The sequence below is a fragment of the Mauremys mutica genome, unplaced genomic scaffold (genome assembly GCF_020497125.1).
Source record: "Mauremys mutica isolate MM-2020 ecotype Southern unplaced genomic scaffold, ASM2049712v1 Super-Scaffold_100403, whole genome shotgun sequence".
NCBI classification, from domain to species: Eukaryota; Metazoa; Chordata; order Testudines; family Geoemydidae; genus Mauremys; species Mauremys mutica.
In genome coordinates, this window is record NW_025423331.1 from 279,838 (window position 1) to 299,010 (window position 19,173).

Sequence of the window (19,173 nt, forward strand, 5' to 3'; positions counted from 1 at the left end):
AGGAAACGAACAATCTACAGCAACATCATTAACCACAGACACACTCTAGCCATGCTCCAGCCAGTGGGGAAATGGGCAGGAATTCATAACGTCAAATATCAAAATGATACACATCTAGAAATAGTATAATTATAATCAGCCAATCAGAACCTCTCCATAGACCCTTTACGCGACAACTTTTCTACAATATTGGCTACAAATAGAACAGCGGTCACAACGGTGATCTATACGGTTACAGATTATGTCAATAACGTCACAGGAGGTGACACGGCATCAGTGAGACTGATACTGGAATACTGCCTTCAGTTTTGGTGTCCTTGTTTGAAAAAGATGTTGTGAAATTGGAGCTGGGGCAGCAAAGAGCGACCAAATGTTCTAAGGGCTGGAGAAAAATGCCTTCTAGTGAGCTATTGCAAGAGCTCAACCTGTTTAGCTTATCAAAAGAAGATTGAAAGGTGACTTCATTGAAGTCTTGAAGTGCCTTAATGGAGAGAAAATATTGGGTATTAAAGGACTCTTTAAAATAGCAGAGAAAGGAATAACAAGACCCAATGGCTGGAAGGTGAAAAGAGACAAATTCACATTACAACTAAGGCACAAATATTCAACACCGAGGATAATTCACCACAAGAACAAGCTACCAAGGAAAGTGGTGGATTCGCCATCTCTTCATGTCATTTAATGAAGACTAGATGCCTTTCTGGAATGTGTTTGCCCAAAAGTAGCTCTTGTGTCTGTGACGTTATTGATATAAATCGGGACCATATAGAACATGGTTTGCAACCAAGGTCCTGTAGTGGCACCAAATCTTAGGTAAAGGGTGTCATATAAGGTGTCTAAAACCAGATTATGGGTTGCTGGTTATAATTATGCTGTCTGTGTGTCTGTATCATTTTTAGTTGAAGTTATAAATGTTGGCTCTATGCTGTCTGTATTTCAAGTTGGTGCTGTGCTTCTGGGGGAAGCCTCCCAGACAAGCTGGTGTTAGCTCTGCTTAGCCTGCTTGACGGCCCATTACGGACCATCAGCTACACAATTGACCAATGGAGAGAAGGCAGACACACCTTGTGACTCAGCAAGGTATGCAGGGACTGGCCCATGTGACTCCAGACTCCAGTTTGCTGTAATTTTCCACAGTTCTTACAAAGAGGTTCTTACACCTGGAAAAGCCTATATAAGGCTGATGCATCATCTCCATCTGGTCTTCAACCCTGCTTCTTACCTCTGGAGGGACTTTGCTACAAGCTGAAGCTCTGCACAAAGGACTGAGGACCCATCCCAGTGGGGGATGTACTCCAGAGACTTGATTTGAACCTGCAGTTTACTCCAGCACTGCTGCAAGCCTGAACTAAGATGTTGCCATTACTGCATGTAATTGATTCCATTTAACCAATTCTAGCTCTCATCTCTACCTTTTTCCCTTTGTAAATAAACCTTTAGATTTTAGATTCTAAAGGATTGGCAACAGCGTGATTTGTGGGTAAGATCTGATGTATATATTGACCTGGGTCTGGGGCTTGGTCCTTTGGGATCGAGAGAACCGTTTTCTTTTATTGGAGTGTTGGTTTTCATAACCATTCATCCCCAGGACGAGTGCACTGGTGGTGATACTGGGAGACTGGAGTGTCTAAGGAAATTGCTTGTGTGACTTGTGGTTAGCCAGTGGGGTGAGACTGAAGTCCTTTTTGTCTGGCTGGTTTGGTTTGCCTTAGAGGTAGAAAAACGCCAGCCTAGGGATGTGACTGCCCTGTTTGAGGAATTGGTCCTGATTTGGCACTCTCAGTTGGGTCCCGCCAGAACCGCATCGTCACAGTGTCATACAGGAGGCCTGAGATATGCAGGGGGTCAGATTAGATGCTCTAATGGTCACTTCTGGCCATAAAGTCGACTAATTTCTGAAAAACTGAGTGTAGCATTGGGAGCAGCGTGTGATGTTTCCCTGTCTAGCCGGCTTGCTGCCTAGAACGAACGCTCCTTGAGTGGGGTGATCCCCAGGGAGTAGCTCAAACCTGCAAAGTGCCTGGCCAGGGGCAGGACATTGGCCCAGCAAGGGAGGGGTGTGGCAGTGACATCATAAAGGCCTTTTGCAGGACCTCAGCCTATTGGTCCAAGGTGGTGGGGAGGTGGTGACCTCACAGAGAGATGCTGACATCAGCCAGGCAGGACAGGGGCGAGGGGCCAGGGAAACCTCAGAGACCCCTGTGGCTTTGCTCCAGCAAGTCTCCTTCTCCAGGTCTCTCTTTGAGGACTGAGAGAGTATTCGGGTTCACGGATGTGAGCGCCAGGAGGAACCTCTTTCGAGTTTTCTCCTTCCCTTTCGGTGATTTTACTAGAAAACAGCCGTCCCTGTTTAGAAAGTAAGAGCCTCCTGGAGGTTTGAAACCTGTTCAGTCTGATCCATGTGGTGACAGCTGAATTCTAGGCATGGAAAACAGGAATTAAGGAGGCAGAATTTTATTCCACACCTGGGATTTTGTCCCTTAGAATCACTGGGGACATTAGGGTTTGTCCTTTTTGTTTCACTTTTTCCTCCCTCCCTCTTTTCTCTTCTTCTCTTGCTTCTTTTGTCCTTTCTCCTGTTCCCCTCCCAACACCAGGAGGGTGTGTGTGTGTGTTTGTTGTGGAGCACTGCTCTGCAGCTCCCACTGTGGGAGGTCCACCCAAAAATGTGGGGCTGAAATAGTGCTCGGGCAGTGATTCCATCAGTGACCTGGACCATCCTTTGGGCTCTCTGGTGAGAACCCTCAGCCTCCCATCCTCAGTCTCTACCCCTGATTGGCTCAGCAGGGGGTTATTGACAGGGAGGAGACTCAGGTCCTTGTTGGTCTCTTTTAAGACCAAGGAAATAAGTGAGAACCAGTTCTGTGTTTGATGAATTTTGCTGCTTCTCTGCATTAATGGTCTGCTGCCGCTGAGGGGAGCCTGAGCCCTTTAAATCCTGGCCCCCGGCCCAGCCACCAGAGCCGTGGCCGGGATTCAAAGGACTCTGGGCTGCCCGCAGTCATGGGGAGCTCTGAGCCCTTTCAATCCTGGCCCCAGCCTGGCTGCCAGAGCCCTGGCCGTGGGCAGCCCAGAGCCCTTTCAATCCCCGCCGTGGAAGCCGGTGTGGTCCAGCACGGCGTACTGGCTCTTGCCGGTACGCCGTACCAGACCAGACCGGCTTACTTTCACCTCTGGGTGGGTGGGGGGTGCTGCAATCCCCTGCTAGAAAGTAATGGTGGTGGGGGATTCTGTGAGCAGCTCAACATCCAACTCTGGTGGCAGACACAGTGTGGGGGAGTCCAGGTATTTCTAGGATCCACTATTTTCACCTGCCTGTAAAGTCCAGCTTTCCCCAGCACATTCACTGCAGTGCAATTGGGTCACTGTTTCCATGGCTGCACAGCAAAGAATCACGCCCGATTTCCTTTTTAGCTGCAGCAGGATTAGCCTGTGTCGGTGGTTAATGATGTGGATCTTGTAATTTGTTATTCATTCCCCACCTTGACAATTCAGACAGTCACTTTCCTACTCAACTCCCCAGCACCTCAGTGACCCCAGTAGCAGGGGTTGGGTTTTCCCTGTGACCCTGAGATTTTCAGGGTTCTTTTCCCCTCCACCTAGAGTGAACTCAGCTTTTCCCCCAGCCCAGACAATCCATGAAATAGCAGCAGCAGCATAAAGAAAGAGGGGAGGGAACATCTCACGGCCAGGGCTGGATGTGCCCAGAGCCCCCTGCTTGTCCATTGTTTCCATGGAATTTGGTCTCCTGCTTTGCACAAGGGACAGAGAAAGATCTTGCTGTTCCTGTGTCTGTACAAAGAAAATTGTGCTTCTGTATGAAAGAGAGGTGGGAAATGGCTTCATGGTGGGACAATAGCCTCAGGGTTAAGATCTAAGGACTCAGGCTGAGAACTGATTTAACTCCACTCATCTGGGATTTAACAAATTCTCTTCCACGGAGACACTGGGAACTTGTGACATTGATCCAGACTCTGAGGGTTCAGGCTGCTTTAACTCTTGGTAAAAACATGAACTTGATTCCAAGAAGGGAGAGAGAAGCCCGAAGCTGACTTTAGTCCCAGGCCGGGGTCTCCTGGATGGGTGGAAACTTCCTTCCCTGCAACCAGGGGACAGCAGCTACTGGAGACATACCAGGGCTCGGAGGAAGGGGGATTGTTGCATGGACTTTATGCGCACAGGGCCCCACTAACTCTAAATCCTCCACTGTAGCAGGAACTTAGAAAGTCAGACCTTGGTCAACGGTAGGACTGGGGTTTGAAAAAGAGATTCTTTTTTCCTCCCCTTCATGAGAAAGAAAGGAAGAGCTGGCAGCTCAGGTGCAGAAAACCACTTTTTCCTCTGGCTGAGGAGCTGGCAATCAGGTACAGACGACTGGTGACTCCTGAAGGGAGGGGGCACAATGTCAAGGTTCAGCCCCACCCCCCTTATGATCAACAGCCCCTCCCAGCTGTGAACAGTGCAGGGAGAGGAAGCAGCAAAGGCAGCCCCTCTCCACTCACCCCTCCAGCAGCTGCTGTGCAGGGAGGGAGCCTGCCAGCACCACATGATGTAGCAGGCCATAGCTAACCCAGGTGGGGCACAGGACCCCACACACACCCTCTGCAAGTGTTGCCTCTGAAATTAGGAAAACTGGTGAGTTCAAGGCACAGCTGCACACCCAGAAGAAAGGCCAGCACGACACGCCCAGGGTGAAGGGGGTGCTAAAGCCTGGTATCAAACCAGAAACCTTCAGATCTTCAATCTAATGCAATCCCAACTGAGCTACTTTGGCAATGACCAGGCCAACCAGGAGGGCTTAATACACGAGCCGCAGCACATGCTGGGAAGATTTAAACCTGGATGTCACAACACAGGAGACAACCAGTGGACTTGGCCCGGAGGGGCAGGCTGGGGTTTCCTACATCCCAGTCACTCAAGCCAGCACCTGCCCCCTCGCAAGCTGTCACTGGCACCCCCAGCTCTGGCCCCTGCCTGTCCTCTCACCCCTGTCTGCGTCCCTTTGCCTGTAGCAGTGGCACGATTCCCAGCCGTGGACCATGGGGGAGATGGAAAAAGGTAAGGGTGGGCATGACCCTGAAGTGTTTTGGGACCACTGATCTCGGTGGTGGGACAAGGGGGTTAAATCTTGGCAGAGACCCCCAAAGGGCAGGTGTGGCTGCTGTCTGGCTGCCTGGGCCCAGACAATGGCCACAAATTCTGTCTCTTAGCAACCGATGGCCGGGGCGCACCTGCTGCAAGAGGCCAGCTGGCCGGGAGGAGTCGGAGAACAAAGAACGAGCTGGAGGCCAGGTGAGCAGGTTGCCAGGGAAACAGGACAAAGGACAGACGAGGGGCAAAGGGCCTGGCTGAGTTGGGCTGTTGGGAGCAAGGAGTCTGCTGGGTTGGGATTCGAGGGGAGAGCCCAGGCTCTGAGTTCGGGGTCTCCCCAAGATGGACGTTGCTGAATCTTCCTGCTTCCTGTGCGAACACAGAACTTTCCCAGGCTGGATTCCAGACCCCTAATGAACCTTCTGTTGTACAGCGCTGGCTGAGAGTCACTGGGGACTGTGGAAGTTGGGGGTGCAGGACTCCCCTTCGGGGGCGGGGGTGTAAGGCTTTCCCAGGTGTCCGATTCAGGTGGACTCATGACTGGAAGGTCTTGGGGTGGAACAGGGATGCTGAAAGGTCCAAGGTTGGTCTGAGGAGATGCTGAAGCCAAGGAGGCTTCCCCCAGTGAGAGCATGTGGGAGGAAAGACTTGGACCTGCCAACTTTGGGAACCTGTGAATGTGAAGTGACCAAGTGGTGAGTTAACAATGATGCTGTTGCACAGGATTTGACTGGAACTAGAAAACAAAAAGTCCTTAAAGTGGAACTCTTGGGTGAATAGAATGAGCTGATTTGTATTCAACCTTGGAAGGCAATAGACTGTTACATCCCTCAGACCAGCCTGGTTTGGTTTGGTTGGTTCATGGGTTGGCTGCTTTCCCTGGTAAATTGCAGAGGGTTCAGAGAAGAGCCACAGGAATGATTAAAGGCTTGAGCAGGGAGAGAAGTTTAAAAAAATCCTGCAGCTCTGACAGCCCAGGATAACCTCCCACTGCTGGCAATGGGAATTGAGCCTTTGTAACTAGCTGCTGGTACCTGAGGTCTCAGCTATGGATTAAACTGGTGGCAAATGCAGCTTCGTCCAAAGCAGTGAAGGATGTAAGTCAGGCCTGCACAAATCGTAAAGTGGCGAGGGCCATATTACTCCAAAGAAAACAGCTGAGGGCCGAACCCCCCTAGCCCTGCTGACCCCGCCCAGCACCATCAAGGCCCCCCCAAAACACAACATCACCCCAGTGCCGCCCAGCCCCCCTGAAATACTCCCCCCACCCCAGCACCGCCTGCTCCACGGAAACAAACCCTCCTTCCCCAGCGCTGCCCCACCAAAACATTGAACCTTGGTAATATGTTATAGCGGGCCCCTAAGGTAGTATAATTAAGGTAAAAGAAAAATGTCTTTTTGCTAGAAGTAGAATAAGATCTTCCCCCCGCTTGGTAATCAGTCGCCCTGTGGAGTGAATGAGGTGGGACTGAGGAAGGCAGCACCTCCAGACAGCTGCAACCCTTGGAGAGGGGCTGGGAGCCAGACCAGATCAGCAGAACAGGTCAGCCACTGACTCATAGCTCGTCTCCTCAGCTCCCCACCCTCCCGGCTCGCCTCCTCAGCCCCCGCCACTGCCCCCCCACTCGCCTCCTCAGCCCCCCACCCTCCCGGCTCGCCTCCTCAGCCCCCGCCACTGCCCCCCCACTCGCCTCCTCAGCTCCCCACCCTCCCGGCTCGCCTCCTCAGCCCCCGCCACTGCCCCCCGGCTCGCCTCCTCAGCCCCCCACCCTCCCGGCTCGCCTCCTCAGCCCCCACCACTGCCCGCCCACTCGTCTCCTCAGCCCCCGCCACTGCCCGCCCACTCGTCTCCTCAGCCCCCGCCACTGCCCGCCCACTCGCCTCCTCAGCCCCCGCCACTGCCCCCCCACTCGCCTCCTCAGCCCCCGCCACTGCCCCCCCGCTCGCCTCCTCAGCCCCCGCCACTGCCCCCCGGCTCGCCTCCTCAGCCCCCGCCACTGCCCCCCGGCTCGCCTCCTCAGCGCCCTCCAGCCCCCCGGCTCGCCTCCTCAGCCCCCGCCCCTGCCCCCCCACTCGCCTCCTCAGCTCCCCACCCTCCCGGCTCGCCTCCTCAGCCCCCGCCACTGCCTCCCGACTCGCCTCCTCAGCTCCCCACCCTCCCGGCTCGCCTCCTCACCCCCCCCCACTGCCCCCCGTCTCGCCTCCTCAGCTCCCCACCCTCCCGGCTCGCCTCCTCAGCCCCCGCCACTGCCCCCCCACTCGCCTCCTCAGCCCCCCACCCCCCTGGCTCGCCTCCTCAGCCCCCGCCACTGCCCCCCCACTCGCCTCCTCAGCCCCCCACCCTCCCGGCTCGCCTCCTCAGCCCCCGCCACTGCCCCCCCACTTGCCTCCTCAGCTCCCCACCCTCCTGGCTCGCCTCCTCAGCCCCCGCCACTGCTCCCCCACTCGCCTCCTCAGCTCCCCACCCTCCTGGCTCGCCTCCTCAGCCCCCGCCACTGCCCCCCCCACTCGCCTCCTCAGCTCCCCACCCTCCCGGCTCGCCTCCTCAGCCCCCGCCACTGCCCCCCCACTCGCCTCCTACTCCCGCCTGCCTCGCGGCTCGCCGACTCCTCACCCCCCCCTCGCCTCCTCAGCTCCCCACCCTCCCGGCTCGCCTCCTCAGCCCCCGCCACTGCCCACCCGCCTCTTCAGCCCCCCACCCTCCCGGCTCGCCGACTCAGCCCCCGCCACTGGCCACCCGCCTCTTCAGCCCCGCTCTCTCACCTGTCACTTGCCTACTCACCTCCCACGGGCCGCACAGTGAGCCCACCCGGGCCGCGTGTTGTGCAGGCCTGATGTAAGCGAAAGAGCAAAGCTGGCCATCCGGGGAGCTGCTGCAGTCCCGTAACCACAGCTGGATGGGAGAAGAGGAAAAACTCCCTAAAGTGCTGGGAGCAGCCCCGAGAAAAGGAAGTTTGTCAGTGAGATCAGTAGCAATAAATGTGAACTGAAGGAGTGCTTTCTCCTCTGTGCCGACAGGTTTGAATTGTGTTACTGTACTATGAGATAAAGCTTTACAATATCCTGCTCTAATTTCAGGAGGGGTCTGTAACCATAATTAGTCTCTGTGGGAAGTGGGATATTCAAAATTCCCAAGGAATTTAAAGGGTGGGGTTCACGGTTGGTCACCTGAGGGCTGTGCAGTTCAAACCGCTGACCAGAAAGGAGAGAGCAGGGATTGTGGGACATGTACCTGAGGCCAGTTGCAGCGCTGTAATCGAGCAGGGTGTCTGCTGTAGCCCCGGCGCAGAAAGCTGTACGCCTCTTGTCAGGGTGGATTTTTACAGCGCTGCAACTGTGCAGTTTCTGTGCACTAAGTGGCTTGGCAGTGTGCACACCTCAGGAGTTACACCGCAGAAATCTCTTTTACTGTACAGAAATCTGCCAGTGTAGACAAGGCCATAGATGGCTTAACTAAGAACCTAAGACTGGTCAAACTGGGTCAGACCAATGGTCCGTCTAGCCCAGTGTGCTGCTGAGAGTGACCAGTGCCAGATGCGTCAGAGGGAATTAACAGAACAGGCTTGTTGACCTGCAAGATGAGGGTTTTTCACCATTGCCTTTAACTTCATTGTTGTTGATTCCTACTTATCCTCTCGCACCACAACTCCCCCAGGGTCTCTGGGCAAATCAGGTATGAACCACTCCTGTGATACAGGCCTGTCCCAATCCAGCTGAATTGAGGCAAACTTTGGGCCAATGTCCGTTTGGAAAAGGCCCACTTAGGCCAGCAGGTTTCTCAAAGTATCTGTTGCTGTGAACAGCATGTAGTGTGGATGTGTGAACCCTAGCATATTAAACATGAAAGAAACACAAGGCCAGCACTGAGGAGGTTTCCAGAGCCAGGCCTGAGGGTGAAACAGTTGTGCTCAAAAGGAAAAGCGGCCTCACCACCTATAAAAATAACTGGTTGCAAAAACAACACAAAAATTAATTAATTAAATAAATAAAAATGAAAAATAAAAAAAACCAACCCAGAAAAGCTCCTATCACACACCCATCACCACTTCAGATTTTGACATCTCCTGCCTGATGTGACGTCTTTGCTTTGCAAACAAGAGACCTGGGAAACTCTGTGGCTGTTACCTTCTAACTGGATAAAGGTTACATGTCTTGTCTCAAGTAATTTTTCTCCTAACAGAAGATTTATTTTAAAATTTATCAAAATAAATTCCATTTGAAATACTAATAATAAAATTGTTACAGTCTATACAGGGTCTCTAGTCCCATAAATGCTATTGCTCTCACCTATTCCCCCACTCTAGTTCCTTAGCAAAACTAAGACACCAAATCACAGCCTCGGGACTCAGCATTCATGTATCCTGCAGTCTGAACTTGGAATCTGATACATTCCCCCATTGGCTACCATCATTTGCCCAGCAGGGAAGTGCTTCTTGTCCAACAAGGCAGCCAGATTGGGACCCATAGGCATGGAATGGCTCTGAAGGAATCAGCTGTTTCTCTCTGTGCTTCATCTAACTTTGGAGCCAAATGGTAAAAGACGGTTGTGCCCAATTTAATAATGGCGTCCTTTACGAGTGTGCCAGTTAATTAGGGAGCAGGTTCTAAAAATAGTTTACCTGGGCCACAGGTCACCATAGCTTCCATCTCTGGGGTGAAAATCAACTACTAGTACCTGCAATTTCTACCTGAGTTCTTGTCAAATCTTTGACCTTACATGGGGTAATTTCACACTTCTCTGGCATAGAATTCTTCACCAACCACACAACAGATCAGTAGCGACAGTGAGGTACAACTCCCCCAACTATGCCCTTTTATTTCTTTAATCTGGAGGCACAGATTTAAATTAGGGACTAAATTCAGGTGCAGCTCAGAATCCCTGTAAGACAGCAAATGTCAGGTCTCTATTAAAAATAGGATATTTCTGCAGCTATAGCACATTCAACACGGATTTCATTTTCTACACATTTGCAGCACCTCCCAGGGGTGAGCTGAACAGAAATGTCACTTCCATTTTTCCATCTCTACCTCAATAGGAATTGTATTTCCCAAATAATAGGCAACATGCACCTGATTAGGAAGGAGATCTCTTCGGGAGCGACCTCCTGCAGGGCCTGGGCCACAACTGCTTTGGTCGTGAAATACATGGGTATTTTGCTTAGTTCCAAATCATTTACTAGGGAATCCTCTTCCCAGCCCTTTAGAAAAAATACTGACCTAACCAATTGAACAACAGGGGGATTGGAATGGTGATGGGGAATAAGGGAATCCCTCTGACTTACCCTAACTACGTCTGTTGTTACAGCAGGTGAAATGACATTTTCCCCTATCCCTGCCCTGTTCCTGCTCTTTCTTATAGTTCAATATATTTTAAGTGAGGAAAATAGTAGCAAAAATATCTGCTCTGCAGCACAACCTGAAGCAACATCAGAGCAACTGGGAATGAAACAATTGGTTTCCGAAGGGAGAACTCGATGACTAACAATTGCTGTGAAATGGGGGAACAGTATAACCATGATGCTCAGGGTTTGTTTAGACCAGGGAAAGTGATGGAGTTTAGGTCAGGTCAAGGGGAAAGCTAATGCCAACCCCTGCACCTGGGCTGCATCTGCACAACAACTCTAATTGTCTTTTTACACCAAGATCATTAACTTGAGCAGCCGACGCCACGTACAGCCCTAGTGGCTGTCAGGCACAGGTAGTTTTTGCCTCCGTGTACCTTGCTGGGATCAAACCTCCAGGAGCTGATGAACATTCCTGGCTCAAAAGGAAAGGAGTTGATAGAAAAGATCACAGGACAGACCCCAAAGAAGGGTGAGCTGCAAAAGGCAGAATCAGGTAACTCATCTGGGGGAGCTGAGAGACCACGGTGAAGATGGTGCAAAAATCACAATGTGGGAATTAGGAAATGTGATTTTTTTTTTTATTATTTTGCCCAGCCCTAGTCAAGGGATTTATTACAGTTCTCTCTCATGTGGATTTTCTGATGTCTGATAAGGGATGAGCTGTAACTGAAGCTTTTCCCGCACTCAGAGCACGTGTAGGGCGTCTCCCCTGTGTGGATTCTCTGATGTCTGATAAGGTCCGAGTTCTGACTGAAGCTTTTCCCGCACTCAGCGCATGTGTAGGGCATCTCCCCTGTGTGGATTCTCTGATGTCTGATAAGGTCCGAGTTCTGACTGAAGCTTTTCCCGCACTCAGAGCACGTGTAGGGCATCTCCCCTGTGTGGATTCTCTGATGTCTGATAAGGTCCGAGTTCTGACTGAAGCTTTTCCCGCACTCAGAGCACGTGTAGGGCGTCTCCCCTGTGTGGATTCTCTGATGTCTGATAAGGTCCGAGTTCTGACTGAAGCTTTTCCCGCACTCAGAGCACGTGTAGGGCGTCTCCCCTGTGTGGAGTCTCTCATGTCTGATAAGGTGTGAGCGCTGACTGAAGCTTTTCCCGCACTCAGAGCACATGTAGGGCGTCTCCCCTGTGTGGATTCTCTGATGCCTGATAAGGTCCGAGTTCTGACTGAAGCTTTTCCCGCACTCAGAGCATGTGTAGGGCGTCTCCCCTGTGTGGATTCTCTCATGTCTGATAAGGGCAGAGCGCTGATTGAAGCTTTTCCCGCACTCATGGCACATGTAGCGTGTCTCTTCCAAGTTGATTCTGTCGCCTGTTATAAGGTCTGAGTGGCTACTAAAGTTTTCCTCTGGCCTCTGCTGAGTCTCACAGGCTTTTGGTTTTTCTGGGAGTGCACAACTCCTGGAAACATTCCCTTTGGGTCTTCCTGATAAAGTTCCATGTGGTTCTCCTTGCTCAGCATCTTCCTGCTGGAGTGTCTCCTCCTCATTCTGACTCACCATCCCATCACCTGATGGGAGAGACAGAGAATCCAGGCATAGGTCACTACCTGCGCCAGAAAGAAAGAAAATTTCAGAGAGAGGAATGGAAAAAGGGATGAACAATCCAAAATATGTGTGGGAGAGATCAATCCTATCAGGTGCTGATTTTCCCCAGAGGAGAGAGGAAGGGATCAGTTTTGGTCTGCATCTCATGAGAACACTCAGGGGAAAGCGAGATCAGGGAGGGACCTGCTGCCAGTTGTCAGAATAGGAGGGAAGCCATGAGTGACATCTGCCATAATGATTCCACATCTGTAGGGAACAATCCTGAACTTGGAGAGCTCACAGGGTCTTTGTAGGGCATCCCAAATGTTTCCTGCATTCCCACACAGTTGTTGAGTTGGTTTAACCAATTCTTCACCTGTGCAGGCAGCTCTTGGAAGCACTTCTTTCTCAGAGCCCTGGAGGTCCGGGACCCATGGCTCTTCCCCTCGTTCCAGCTGCGAGATCACATCAGGTTTGGAAATTGGAAACCCTACTGCAGGCAAAGAAAACATGGGAGGTCAGTGGAATTTGTGGGATACTTGTCACAAAGAATATTCCATGGTTTTAACCCCCAGCTCATTTTTAAGCAGTAACATCCCAAGGCCAGCTTCCTTGGCTCAAAGTGGCAGGAGAGTTATTATAATAAATCATATGAATTACCTTAGTGCCTAAGGAGCAACTAACAGTGGGTCCCCATTGTGCTAGGCAAAGCACAAACAGAGAATAGTAGATGGCCCATGCCCTGAAGAATTTACAATCTAAATATACAAGACAGACACAGAATGAGGGAAGGGGTAGAACCCACTGTTAGGTGTATTTTTATCACGTAGCTGGTTACAGGGTGTAGATGAGCGGACTCACCCCTGCGGTGCCTTCTGCTGGTGACTCCTGGGAATTAGCTCATTCCAGCTCTGGAGCGCCTTCTGCAGGCCGGTGATCCACCTGTCCTCTGGCCCCCCTGCCCCTCCCTGGACCCGGTGCCCCTTTATTTGGGGTGCTACCCACTGGCAATACCCCACCAATCTGGGTCTCCCCTCCCTGAGGAACACCAAAACCACTATCCCCACTTTGCATCAGTTACTGCCTAGTCTCCGTTCACTGGGGCAGACTGCAGTGTCAGCCACTCACTATAGGCAAAGGGGTTTGGACCTGCTGCCTTTGCCTACCCCTAGGCTGCCTCTGCAACCCCCAGTACCTGTTGGCTTTGTGCTAGGCCACAGCCTGGGGCTTTCCAGGCAGGAGCTCCCCAGCTTCTCTGCCTTTCCCCAGCCCTGCTCCACGCAGGTACCCTGTGTCTAGCTTCCTGCAGCCAGGCCCTTCTTCCTCTACAGGCAGAGGGAGACTCTTGTCTGCCCCGGGCTTCTCTGTCTTTCTAGGGCCAGCTGAGTCTGTCTGGGGCATGGCCCCAGCTGCAGCCACTTCCCCCAATCCGCCCAGCCTAAAGGCTGCTTTCTCCAGCCACAGCCCCCTCCCAGGGCTGTTTTTAATCCTTCAGGGCAGGAGCAAGGGACCACCCTGCTACACAGGGGTATAAAAACAAAGAATCAAAATCACAGTATGCCTGTGTCTGGGCCTTCTCTCACTAGGATCGTCTGAGGCCTTGTTCTTAGGCTAAGGCCTTTGGCTAAGCAGCAGGGGCAGCCATCAGCTGGGAAGCGAAGGGTCACATCCTCACATCCCAAACCAGTCACACTGAAATAAGGTGCTACTGGGCTGTTAGGAAGATGATCCTGTCCTGATAGTGCCCATCACCACCAGATAAAGAAACAGATCTTAAAATGGTTAAAGAAAACTTAGTCTGACAGCAGCCTGTCTGGCAAGAAATCACTTCTCAATGCTTGTGGTTGTGAAACCCTCATTTCTGTATTGTTTTATCTTTATGGCCACCACTTTTACAATGTTAATCAGTCTGGTTCTCTAACTGGTTTTGTCTGCTGTATAATTAATTTTGCTAGATGTAAGTTAATTAGGGTAGTGAGATACAATTGGTTAGAGAATTATGTTTCAATGTGTTAGGATTGGTTAATTACATTTCAGTACAATGATTGGTTAAGCAAAAGTATAGCTGACAATGTTACTATATAAACTTAGTCAAACAGGAGGGGGAGCAGGGAACGAGGACACAGGGTAAATGCTCTGCGGCATCAGAGCTGGTAAGGAGGACATGGGGAAAATGCTCTGCGGTGTCAGAGCGGATAAGGTGGACACACCACCGAAAACCCCAGGCCCCCTGAATCCTCTGGGCGGCCCTGGGTGACAATCATTCCCTTGTCTCTGTCGGGTATTCCATTGATGTAGGTTACTCCCAGCCAGTCCTTAATGACCCATTCATATCACCCCATGACAGCTACGTGACAAAACACCTCACGTCTTCTGCTCTTTATAATCATAGCAATACCAATGACAGCAGGAAACTGAGGTGTGTATTGGCATCATACAAGTATCACCAAAAGTCCCACCTCTATCACAGCCCCCGGAGAGAAAGCAAAGCACAGGAACTGGATGTTAGTCCAGCGAACACAGTGGAGGACAAGCTGCAATCCTCACACCCTGGTCAAAAAGGAGAGGCATGTGGGTCCCTACCCATAGAGAGGGGCTGGCTACAGGCCTGATATCTGAGGGGTCATTCCTTGAGCAGACCATGGAGGCAGGTCAAAGGCTTCGCTACCCCAGAACTGTGACATCGCAAAAGCACATTTTGGGGCATTAGGAAATCTAGTGACTCTGGTGTAATGGGAGGGAGAATTAAACTCCCCCAGTGGGAGGAGAAGGCTGGGGAATTAAACACTAACATTCAGGAGCAACAGCCTCTAATTCTTCCGGAAAAGGAGAAGGTCAGAAACAAGAACTGGGCCACGCAGCCTCAGGAGGGACAGGCTCAGAGATCCAAGGAGCCTGGAGGGAAGACAGATTGTGGCTGCTGCAGATGGGGAGAGGGGGGACAAGACTCTCTCCAAACTCTCACTCTTGTTGACCCCGACCTGAGTTTACGATCTATGACCCAGTCTCACGTCTTGTGGGCAATTTCATACTCGCTAGAGGTAAGATGTCATGATCAGAGAATTGCTTATTAGCTTGGAACATGCGTGGAGGGGCAAGGAGGTGAACATAGATAAATGGGTTATTAAGGGCAGGTCAACACTGCAGCCGGGATCGACGCTCTGAGATCGATCCAGACGTGGTTGATTTAGTGATTCGATTTAGTAAACGTGGCCTAAGCTTGCTACAGTTCAGGGCCTTATATTACGTTGAGGCTTTGTGAGAGTGGTTATGCTGAAGTCTGGGATTTACCTGAGGTTTGGGTAGGGATTCAGGGTTAAAGGTCTGGAATCCCCCACAGCTCTAGATCCCCAAACCTCTCCTCCCTCCCACTGACCCACCCATCCCACTTCCTGGGTGCCCTTCCTCCACACTCCCCTCTCCTTATGGGAGATAAGGGAAAAAAGGGGGACAAAGAAACTTGTCAAAACTTGGATGATGAATAAAGTTATTACTGCTCAGGTTCTTTAGAGACCCCACAGCTTCTAATAACCCAGGGGACAGGACTCCTTACCCAGCGAGGTCACCGTCTCATAGTTCTCCTGCATCACATCCCTGTAGAGGGCTCTCTGAACAGGGTCCAGCAGAGCCCATTCCTCCCTGGTGAAATACACAGTCACCTCCTCAAAGGTCATCAGCCCCTGAAAGAGCAAGAGTCCAACACTCAGTACCTGCTGCCCCACTCACAACCCCACTATTCACGGAACAGCAGCACCAGGTAAATGGAAGCTCTGGGAGGCACATGTTAACAGAGTCCCACCCCACCTTGCTTAGAGCAGCCAGGAGGCATCAGAGGGTGGAAAGAGAGAACCTTTGTGTCTCCCAGCTGACAGACGGAGGCAGGGTCATCATATTTATCACATACCTACTAGCCAGGGCTTGATATAGGAGATTGGGCTGTCTCTGGACCCTGCTGGTGGCTCCCTGGTAGGAATCCCAACACTCTCCAAATAAAATATATGGAAGAAAGGGGAACTCAATAGTAAAGAATCTAAGTTAGAAGATCAGAATTGTAGAAAGTTGGCAAGAGAAGCTATCAGAAATCAATGATCAACCAATGAAAATAAGAAGGAAGTTTTTAAAAGTACAAAATTAATCCTAACAATGGTAGTGGTACATTACTAGATGGAAATGGCAGAATTAACAACAATCATGCAGAAAAGGTAAAATGTTCAATAAATATTTCTCTCCTGGATTTGGAGAAAAACAGATGATGTAACTCATATCATAAGGTGTTGACGCTGACAGTCTTTCCATTCCAAAAATAACTCATGAGGATATTAAACAGCAGCTATTCAAGTTAGATGTGTTTAAATCAGTGGGTCCAGATAACTAGAGTTCTGAAAGATCTGCTGGAGGAGCGTGGTGGACTATTAATGTTGATTTTAATTAGGACTTGGAACACTTGGGAAATTCCACAAGACTGGATTAAAGCTAATGCTGTGCCAATATTTAAAAAGTATAAAAGAGATGACGCAGCTAATTACAAGTGTGTCAGTCTGACATCGATACTGGGCAAGAGAATGGAGCAGCCGATACTAGATTTCATTAATAAAGAAAGGAGGGTAATATAATTAGTACCCATTAAAAAGGTGTAGACACAATAGATCCTATCAAACTAACTGGATATCCTTATTGGATGAGATCAAAGGTTTAGTTGCAGCTAATAGTACTGATGTAATATACGTAGGCATATGAGTTGGTTCAGCAAAATACTTTGACTAGAATGTACAAAATACACAGGGCATACATTAAATAGATTAAAAACTGGGATTTTAAATAGGGAACCACGGTCGAATGGATTTCTTTCTAGCGGGTTCTCGCAAGGATTGGTTCTTGGCCCTGTGCTATTTAACATTCTTATCAATGACCTGGAAGAGAATATAAAATCATCACTGATAACGTTTGCAGTTGCCACAAAGACTGAGGATGGGGGGTAACTAATGAAATGTCAGTAAGTTCAGGTTTCAGCACTGGGAGTCTGGGAAGTTTTTCCAGCCCTGGCTGGAGGGTTATTTTCTCTTCCACAAAGAGGGAAAGTTCCATTCCCTACACTTGTGCGTTGACATTAGGACCTATCTGACACTACAGCCCATATTCAGCATAGTGGCAGGATTATAATATGAATAGGACATGAGGCATTTTGTACAAGATGAGTCATGTACGGTGTCACTGGAAAAGTTATGATTTGCTGAATATGATACTATGTGCATGGATCATGTTTTGTATCTGAAGTTATGGATATTGACTCTGTATCTGTCTTTCAAATGTGCTTACTCTGGGTAACACCCACAACGAGCCTTTCAGGTACAACAATGAAGAAGCCAGTGCTGATGGTTCAGCAACAAAGACATGTGACCAGACCACATGACAATGAACTTCATTTTGGTACCTGTATTTTTCCACAAACCGGACTGGGAACTTAGTTTAGAACAAAGGGTTCCTGCTATATGGAAAAGCTACATAAGGTGGGGTGTGACATCATCTCTTGGCCTCATTCCCCGCACAAGAAAACTCCTGGAAGCACCTGAGGAACAAAGACTGAAGTGGGACTGCTTGTAGCGTCAGTCAGGGTAAGAAATTGCTCATTCAAATTCTATCCATCTAGTTTGTTAGGCTTGGTTTGAGTTTTTGGTTATTTGCTAAGTAATCTGCTTTGATCTGTTTGCTAACACTTATCGCAGGGAAATTGGCTGTTGTCTTCTCTCTCTCCTTGAGTGGCTTAGGTAAAGCACTCAGGTAGCTTAGTTGGCTGCATGGCGCCACCTGCTGTCGTGTTGGGTGATAACAGGCCCTGGAGAGGCTGGCTGAATCTCCAGCAAAGCCGTGTGAGAAGGGCCAGCCCAGCTTGAGGGTTAGAGGACACAGCAGTTCCCAGAAGCTCCCCAGACTGCACCCCGGGGTGACAACCCATCACACCCTAGAGTACACAAGTCTCAGCAGGTTTGTCACATCCTGTCCCCTCCCTTTCTCCACCCAAGATACTTCCTGCCTCCCACCACCTCTAGCAGCTCCCACCAGTGGTGAGCTCCAGCCGGTTCGCATGAACCGGTTGTTAAATTTAGAAGCCTTTTTAGAACTGGTTGTTCCAGGACAACCGATTCTAAAAAAGCTTTTAAATTTAACAAAGACTCGGGCAGCTGTCCACCCGGCCCCTGCTCCCCTCCCCCTCTCCTCTGAACGCTCTGCCCTCCTTCTCCTCCCCCTCCCCTGCTTCCCACGAATCAAATGTTTGCAGGAAGCCTGAAACAAGCAGCAGGCAGGTAAGCCGGGCCGGGAGGGGCGGGAGGGGAACGGCGCGCGCGGCCCAGTCCGGCTCCACCTGAGCAGCTCCCCCTGGCCCTGGCTGAGCGCCCCAGACGGGTCCCGGCTGAACACCCCTGGCTCGGACTGGTCCCGGCCGAGCGGCTCCGATCCGGCCCAGCACGGGCCCCGCAGCACCGGTCCTGGCTGAGCAGCTCCAGCCCAGATCGGGGAGTTGGGTCCTGCAGCCCAGTCGCGGTCCCGGCATAACGGACCTGGTCCTGGCCCCAGGCAGTGTGGTAAGGGGGCAGGGAGCAGGGAGGGGGTGTTCGGTGGCTTGTGGGGGGCTGGATAGGGGTCGGGGTGGTCAGAGGGCAGGGAACAAGGGGGTTGAATGGGGGCAAGGGTCCCAGGGGGCAGTCAGGAAGGAGCAGGGGTTGGATGAGGTGCTGGGGGGCAGTCAGGAACAGAGAGAAGGGGTGGTTGGATGGGGCAGGGGTTCCATGGGGGCATCAAGAATGAGAGGAGGGGTTTGATGGGGCGGCAGGGGGCAGTCAGGGGACAGGGAAGGGGGGGATGGGTCAGGGGTCCCCACGGGGGGTGGCAAGCAGCATGGGGGGTTGGATGGGGCAAGACCCCCGGGGGGGCATGACCCCCTCGTGAGGTGAGGAGGAGGGAACCTGTTGTTAATATTTTGGCAGCTCATCACTGGCTCCCACCCTCCTGTACATTTACTGATTCTCTCCCTCCAAGCAGAACCCACCACCAGCTCCCTGAGAATCCCTTACCTGAGCCAGCTCCATTGCAGCCATTTCCTTCCCACTGGGAGGAGGGGATAATCTGGAGCAAAGTGTGGACGTTAATCTGTAGCCTGCCAGGGCGAGAAGGGCAATGTGAGAGAATTCAGACAGGGCTTCTGTCCTTTC